At 31.5% G+C, this 9,177-nt stretch overlaps 1 pseudogene; it reads right to left on the bottom strand.

Annotated features, from left to right (window-relative positions):
• Positions 1-8,374: 8,374 nt before the first annotated feature.
• On the bottom strand, positions 8,375-8,531 carry LOC116565908 (annotated as a pseudogene).
• Between the last annotated feature and the right edge of the window lie 646 nt (positions 8,532-9,177).

Below are 9,177 nucleotides of genomic sequence, written 5' to 3'. Positions count from 1 at the left end.
TCTCTGTGTATTCCTCTAGAGACTCGCATTTGAAGGAATAGTATGAATGTAAATCTTTTACTGGTAGTGTCCTTGTTATATCAATTGTGGTTGATAGGTCTCACTCTTTGAGACATTTGGCCTCAGAATTCCATGTGAAGAATAACAATAATCATTGTTTGTGATAGAAACACTGCTATGTGATGTAGCATAATTAACAGCTCTAAGGTATATATTTTTACTCTCAAAATATAATGTACTAGTCATATAACTACAATTTCTTTATTTAAGAAAATAGAGTTGTTATTCCCATAGCTATTATTATTTCTGTGATTTAGGCCAATATTTATATTGTTAACTGGCACAGAAACAGGTGGTAAAATAAATTACCTGATCACAAAAGATTAGTGAGTTGTACCTTCATATAATCCGCTTCTTAATAACTAAAATATTTAAATTTTGGTTCATAATTCTGTGCAAGTTAAGATTTGAAATTTTTCAGCCTTGAAAATTATTGATTGTTTATCAAATTTAAAATGAGAATATATTTCAAACATGGTTTTTCCTTCCAGATTTGCTTATATGCTTTTGCAGATTAGAAATTGTTACAGTGTTGCTGTTTTCACACCTTGGTATCTCAATTTAGTGTGAATTTAGTCTGATTTATATGATCTAGATAATACATTTAAAAACCTTATATCCCAGTAAACTAAGGGATTCCTTATCATCACATACATTTTGGTGAAATTACATAAATTTAAATTAAAAATATTCATACCACTACTACATATATATCTTTTATATACACATTCATTTATTCTTATCTTATTCCATGTTGTACAATAAAGGCAAAACTATAAAGCAAAACAAAGAAACACTTCTAAAACAGACACATTTACAGAGAACAGCCTAGATTTGAGTATTTTCAAAGAAAATATATAAATCCTTAAAATTAGTGTGCTTTGGTATTTTATACTATGAAAAAAAATTATGCTAAATAAGGTAAGCACTTCCTAAGAAAGAAATTAAAATATATCTATGTAACAATATATTGTAAATTTCTTTCATCCATTTAAATGGCTTTGGGAAATGGTTTAAAAAGGAATAGAATTCCAGATTTTCTTCTTAGACTTTATTTCAAAATTATACAATAGATATAGATGTTGCCATATTTATTATATATTTCTTTTCTTTCTTTTTCTTTTTTTTAAGAAAGGGTATTTACACTGTCTTAAAACAAAAAGCAAGATCTACCAAAGCTTTCAGGTTGTTATCTCTAAGAGGATTTTTGAGTCCTTAAGATGGTTACTGTAATTTCTACTTTTGTTTTTTTCACCAGAAAAGATTATCTAACACATTCCTCTTACAACAAAAGTATCAGACGGCCAGCAGTTCATAAGCCAGGCAGTCTCTTTTTTTCTATACTCTTTGTGGACTTCACTAAAGACCTGATTGGATGAGGAGTCTGGGCAGCAGAAGCAAGTCTTTCCTGTTGCATTATTAAATAACATATGACAGAAGTTAACTACTACAGATATTACTTTAACTGATTCAACATAATTAATAAGATAGTATCAAAACAGTAGCCTAGGAACTTTAATTGAAATGCTGAGGGTCATATATTAACTAATAACACTGCTCACTTCACTTCTAATTTTCAGCGTAGGTTTTTGGATGAAAATCATTGTAAAAACAGTCTTTTTTTTACAGTGATAAACAATGTCAAACATAATTTTCTTAATGCATTCTACAAAAGAATATATGTTATATCAAAAGAAATGTTTATTTATTTGGTATTAAGGTGGATATTTAAAACCAAATGCCATATACCTCAGCTGGTTATGTGTATTTATAAATTTTGCTGCATTTTGATTTTGAAGTAATTCTACATTTTTTAATGTAATTCTAACTATAAAGCTCCTGATCCTATATTGTTAAATCTTATAACTAGACAAAACCAAATCTAACATCTCTTAACATTTTTATATTATACCTTTGCTTTCTGTCCATTATGTGATTATATTAAAGCATCAAAAGCACTTACCATAATGCATATAAATAGGATATTGGTCTTGTGAAACATTAACAGTACATCAAATTTTGTATCTTCCAGTGTCCACCAACTATTTTGCTATTGTTAAAAGCTGATGAAATAGTTTAAGGGTCCAAGAGATTTGTCTATTAGAAAGTGAAGTTTCAAAGATGAAAATTTTAACAATTGGGATAGATCACATTTTCATCCTAAGTGGCTTATCATGTACACATTTTTCCCTAAATATATTGTATGATAACAGATAAAACTCTTGACTAGGGTTGATGATATTTGTTTTAGTCCTCTGTCTGGCTTAAATTTTTTTTTAAATTCCAAGTCTTTTGGCAAATAGAGATATTAATATTGTTAGCTAATTTTGTAGAAATCTATGTGAATCATACATATGTGTGTATTGTATGTTTCAACATGTAAATACATACACACAAGTTACATTGTCTTAAATAAATGTATTTAAAGGAGGAAAAAGGAAAGGGCCAAAGTAGTATAACTTAAAGGAAGAGGCTACAACTAGAAAATACTTTGGTTTATACAACAAAAGAACATACCAAAACAGAGATACAGACCAATGAAACAGAACAGAGGCTCGGAAATAATGCCACACATCTACAATCATCTGATCTTTGACAACCCTGACAAAAACAAACAATGGGGAAAGGACTCCCTATTTGATAAATGGTGTTGGGAAAACTGGCTAGCCATATGCAGGAAGCTGAAACTGGATCCCTTCCTTGTACTTTATATAAAAATTAACTCCAGTTGGATTAAAGGTTTAAATGTAAGACCTAACACCATAAAAATCCTAGAAGAAAACCTAGGCAATGCCATTCAGGACATAGGCATGGGAAAGGACTTCATGATTAAAACACCAAAAGCAGTGGCAATAAAAGCCAAAATAGACAAATGGGATCTAATTAAACTAAAGAGCTTCTGCACAGCAAAAGAAACAATCATGAGAGTGAACTGGCAACCGATGGAATGGGAAAAAATTTTTGCAACCTACCATCTGACAAAGGGCTAATATCCAGAATCTACAAAGAACTTGAACAAATTTACAAGAAGAAAAACAACCCCATCGAAAAGTGGGCAAAGGATATGAACAGGCACTTCTCATAAGAAGGCATATATGCAGCCAACAAACATATGAAAAAAAGCTCATCATCACTGATCATTAGAGAAATGCAAATCAAAACCACATTGAGATACCATCTCACTCGAGTCAGAATGGCAGTCATTAAAATATCAGAAAACAACAGATGCTGGAGAGGATGCATAGAAATAGGAATGCTTTTTATACTGTTGATGGGAGTGTAAATTAGTTCAACCATTATGGATGACAGTGCGTCTAGAATAGAAATATCACTTGACCCAGCAATCCCATTCTTGGGTATATACTCAAGGGATTAGAAATCATTCTATTATAAAGACACACGCATATATATGTTTATTGTGGTACTGGGAAGACTAGGGGAGGGATAACAGGGGGTAGGGGGATTGGGGAGAAATAACATTAGGAGAAACACCTAATGTAGATGATGGGGGAATGGATGCAGCAAACCACCACGTCATGTGTATACCTATGTAACAATCCTGCACATTCTGCACACAAACCCCAGAACTTAAAGTATATATAAGAAAAGAACATATACACAGAATTTGAGAAAGTCTACTCTTAGGCATGAACTGAATCTTAACTAAAAATAGACAAATTGTGGTAAAATAAAGTTTAGTCATTCATATCTTTATTACCAATTAACTTGTATAAATATTAGGATAAGGTTTTAAAATTAACACTTTTAATTGAATAATGTTCAGTGAGACATACTTAATTTGGCATACTTTCCTGAATATGGAAAGTTATGCTTTGAAATTTTAGCTTCTTCTATCTTTTTATAAGTTGTGCTTTGACTAAAATTTAGAAAGACTTAGTTCAGATTCAAGAAAGAACAAACTCTTAGCTTATTTTCTTCAGTTGATATATTGAAATTCTATCTCTCAAAATGAGTCACATGACGAGAGTGTTGTATAAGCTGGTTGCCAAGAACACTTATTCTAGAAAGAGTATTTTAGAAATAAATATCTTCCTTTATTGAACATTTTTTTTCTTCACTTTCATTATTTGCTCAGGGAGGACCTGGACTTTGTAAAAGGCAGAGTTATTTTGTACAGAGTAACAGACTGAATTACACACAGCACAAACATATATATAGGTAATTTTTAAGATTATCTCATGGTAAGAGTCGTAAGTTCTAATCCAAGTCTCATGTTTTCTCAACAAAAAAATAAAGTTTTCTCTGAGCATACGGGAAATAAAAGTCTGGAATATTTTAGGGCAAAATATATATCTTTAAATAGTTGAATCACAAATCAATGTATTATGTGATAGTAAAAAAGTTTCCAGGCAATTTTGCGTGTGAAATTGAGGTTTTAACATGATTTTTAGTGGCAAATTGCCAGCTTAGCTTTCTTACTTTTTCTAGCAGTTACAGGCTATATAATTCAGTTAGGGCAAAGGTGGACAGCTGAGTTCAAGCAGCTGTGTCTGTTCAAACACATGTTATAGAAGAAGAAAGAAAATGTGGTTGGGAGTATTGGCTAGAAAATGATTAAAAATGACAGACAATTGATCTTACAGGTATAGAGATGCAAGTGAAAATTTGAGAAAGTTTGAAGATTAAAAATAAACAAATTGATGAGGTCTGGATTGACGTTTACTAATTGAAAGTTTAGTTCAAATGCTTGACATACAGTCATTAATGATTTTGTATAAATCTGACCTCATAGTTATTGTGGGTTTTCCCCATTACTCCATATAGAGAAAATCTTGGAAATCCATTGACCATGCAAACCTAACTTTCTTGAGCATGGGAGAGCACCAACTTGAGTGAGTCTTACTATTGTCTCAAAAGAAGAAACTTAGGCAAGTGACCTTAGAGAATTTTGGAGGCTGCTTTTAGTCATAGTTTCATGTAGAAGTTAAGTTTAATGTGAGCAGAGATTTGTCTGGATTTTTAAATAGTCAAGGTGTTCTGATTTTTAAAACAATAAGCCTATATGAAGTTACAGCACTGTAGTCTTGGGACATTTGAGTCTGAAACACCTACTGTTTTCATACATAATTATTACTTGCATTCTATATTGGCAGCAAGATACTTAAAGAAAATAATGATTGATTGTAAAAGTTATATACATGCTCAGGATTAGTTATACAAATCAGAAATGATAAAATAAAGACTAGGAAAAAATCTCTTTTCTAGAAGTCAACATAGTTGTGTGGTGACCTGAAGAACTATCCAGACTTATCTTAACTGAGCCTGGTTAACATAATTCAAAAAGCATAAAAATAATTACATTGCCCCAAAACTTTGTGTATTTTAAGTGGTATCTTTTAATTTTAAGCAATTGAACCATATAATTTAATATTATTTTTAAAAATTTATATATAAATAATAGTTCTTTGTTTCAATATCACAGTTATGAGAAAGAACATGCAGACATACAGATAATATCAAAATCTTTAGCTCATTTGGTGATGTCAATTTTACTAATAATCAATTTTATAATCCATCCAGATATATAAACTTGACTTATATTTTAGTTATAATGAGACATAAAGTAACCTGTACTATTTTTTAAAGATAGACCAATAATTAAAAAGCTGACATAGGGTAAAATCTACTAACTGAATCCTTATAGTAAATGTGCTGCTAACACGTACTTCATCCACATAACCTATGTGCAGCTATTTTGGTGTAGACATGGATATATTTTGCTTTTGAAATATATCACTAAAAAGATCTTTAAAAAATAAGAAAATCACAATCCTAATGGCATATCTTCTTGTGGCTCAGAGAAGACATGTGAGCAAAGACATGATTAATCAGAGAGAGGTAGAGACCTGGAGATAACAGAGAGAAAAGAATTTTCCTGCTAACAGCTTGGCATTGTATAGATGAGAAAGCCTCAGTGGTCCTAGAAGTAATTGCAATAAATACTTAGGAAATACTAGACAATAGTGAAGTGACATCGTATTTTTTCCTGACATGAATAAGGTCAATAGTGTAGATAATAATGTAAAATGTTTTAAAATTCTTTAGAATTATTATTTAAAAGCTGAGAAACTGGGTCATGCAACTGTATTTGAAAGTCCAGATATCCTACAAAAATTAAGTAAACACTTAAAAATTTAGTTTAGATTATCTAAATTGTAATCTGTGTGGCATTTGCAAAACTAGAAATGAATCTTGCAATTAAAAATAGCCATTCTAAAGCACAAATAAAAGTAATTGACATTTTAATAAATGTAATGGTCTTTTATGTACTATTTATATTTATTAAGAAATGCTATAAAAATCTACTTGTAGAATGGTGTGAGTGCTTTCATTAGTAATATTGGATATACATTTAGTTAGTAGTATCCAAGTATGTCATTGTTCAGCTTCTCTTTTGTGTCATTTTGAAAGTTAAGCCACATAAACTGTGAAAACAGGGCCCCAGTTTTTCTTGCTCCTGTCTGTATTCTCAGTGCTAAGTGAAATACACAGAATATAATAGAGACCCAATAAATAACCACTGAAGGTATGAATAAATAAATGAAACAATCAATCAATCAATGAGAAGACTTGAAAAGTTATGGTTTACACACAACATCAATTTATCACTCTTGCCTACTAGTAACAATCCCATTTCCTACTAAATTGTGATATGCATTCTGTATCACAGCCATATCATTTTACTTACATTTTCCTGGATGAATTATGCCTCCATGCTTACCTGGCATATTTGGCCCACTTGCATAAATGGATCTTGCACCTCTTTCTTCTATATGACAAAATTATTACTAATTATAATCATTTAATAATTAGTAACATTCATTTTGTTGATTTCTTTGTTTTAAAACAATTAGAATTTTTCAAAGTAAATTGCAATGTAGAGATTTTGGTCAAATTTATCAAGCTATTTCATGCATAAGTTAAATCTGTACTTTTCAAAAAGAGATTACAAGTCACACTTTGTGTTCTTTTTCAGTATTCTTAATGGTGAACATATACGAATTCTTCAAGTGCTCATATAGAAAGTACTGAAGTAACTCGAGTTCTGTTTCTTAATTTGCACATGATAAACTATTATCATTATGTTTTGTATCTACTGTTGAAAAGTAAATACTTGTGGTACACAGAATTGAAATCAAGAAGTGCATCTACAGCTCACTCAAAGAATACTATTCTTTCTGAACTTTTGCTCTTAGTCATCTATTTATTTGGAATTTTCCAAATTAACAGCTATATAAAATAAAAATATTGGTGAAAGTATAAACAATAAAATATGCTAATCTGAAGTTTATGTTTTTAAAAACTTAAAAAGCAAGCACAGAGTCAGTCACTGTTGAAAATAAAATAAATGGGCCAGGTGTGGTGATTCATGCCTGTAATACTAGCACTTTGGGAGGCTGAGGCTTAAGGAACATTTGAGGCCAGGAGTTCAAGATCATGCTGGGCAACAGAGCTAGAGACTCTCTCTGCCAAAATAACACAAAAATTAGCCAGGTATGGTGACATGTGTCTGTATTCTAGCTACTCAGGAGGCTAAGGTGGGAGGATCACTTGAGCCCAGGAGTTCAAGGCTGTAGTGATACATGACTACAACACAGCACTCCAGTCTGGGGAACAGAGCCAGACCCTTTATCTAAATAAATAAATTAAATGTTTGTTCTGGGAGGATTATTTTATCATTAGCATTGCTTAGAATTACTCACATATGTTTTTAATTAAAATAAGGCTGATTTTTAATTAGTTTATCATTGTTTTAAAAATTTCTATAGAAAATGTACCACTTATGGCCTGAATCCAAGGTAAACCAATGCAATTTTCTTTTTGTGCACCTGGTAATTTCCTATCTGTGCTTGAAAGACTTACCTGAAAGCTAACTTTCTCATGAAGATTTTCTTAACCATTACCAGGTAACACTAAATTGTGTCTTCTCACTCTTTATATAGCATACCTGTTTATACAATATTTTGATTTATTTTACTTTTTATTGTTCTTTCCTGCTATTGACCCCTCCACCACACTCCTAATTGTTACATGATAGGTGGTGTGTATTTGGAGAAAAATGCCAACAAAAGAATCAATTATGTTTGTAGGGCACAGTGGCACACGCTTGTAATCCCAAAACTTTGGAAGGCTGAAATGGGCAGATCAGGAGGTCACAGGATCAAGACCATCCTGGCTAACATGGTAAAACCAGATCCCTACTAAAAATACAAAAAATTAGGCAGGCATGGTGGCACACACCTATAGTCCAAGCTATTCTGGAGGCTGTGGCAGAATAATTGCTTGAACCCTGAAGGTAGAGGTTGCAGTGAGCCGAGGTCATGCCACTGCACTCCAGCCTGGGTGACAGAGTGAGACTCCATCTCAAAAAAAAAAAAAAAAAATCAATTATGTGATTTTTGAGGAAACCATTTCTACACTTGATCTTAGCCAAAAGGCCGAGAAGCGATTGAAGAAACCATTTCTTAAGAACTGAGATAAAAGCTACCAATGTAAGGATATTTATCATATATTAATAATCTCTCAAAAGTTCTAAAATTAATGACATAAATATGTTTTCATCATTTTCTAATACGTAAAATATAAAGTCTCATGACCTACACAGTCCCTTTAAATTTCTCTTCATAATGTGTTATTTCTACCAAAAGTTGCTACTAGAAAAAGTGAATGTGCAAAGAAGGAAGATTTTGAAAGTATCCTCTCATTCATTAATTCAAGTTTCTTGGAAGAGTATAAAAGAAGGCAAGTCAAAATTTACTGGGAATAATAAAGTGTACTAAACTTCATTGACCTCAGGAGGCAATGGTGCTTTTCCAATCTTCCACTTTCAAGATTCTAAGAAATCATGTCCAATTTAATTATAGGAAAGAGATAAAAAAAAAAATAAGATTGTAAGTTTCATTGAAGGGAACGTTCATTAAAAAAAAAATCCAGATTAATGTGAAAATAATTCACTAATTCAATTACCTGGGAAAACGAAGATGGGAGTTTCTAGTGTTATTGATGGCAATAATGGAAAGAAGAAAGGGAACAGAGAGTTTAATTGAGTGTATGTGAGGAGACAAAGCTGTGCTTAAATGAAAGCAAAGGTCAGAT

Source organism: Sapajus apella, unplaced genomic scaffold, assembly GCF_009761245.1.
Source record: "Sapajus apella isolate SASKATOON/1434 unplaced genomic scaffold, GSC_monkey_1.0 scaffold41, whole genome shotgun sequence".
Classification (NCBI taxonomy): domain Eukaryota; kingdom Metazoa; phylum Chordata; class Mammalia; order Primates; family Cebidae; genus Sapajus; species Sapajus apella.
The sequence above is the reverse complement of the archived record's forward strand: the minus strand, read 5'-3'. Positions and strand labels throughout refer to the sequence as shown.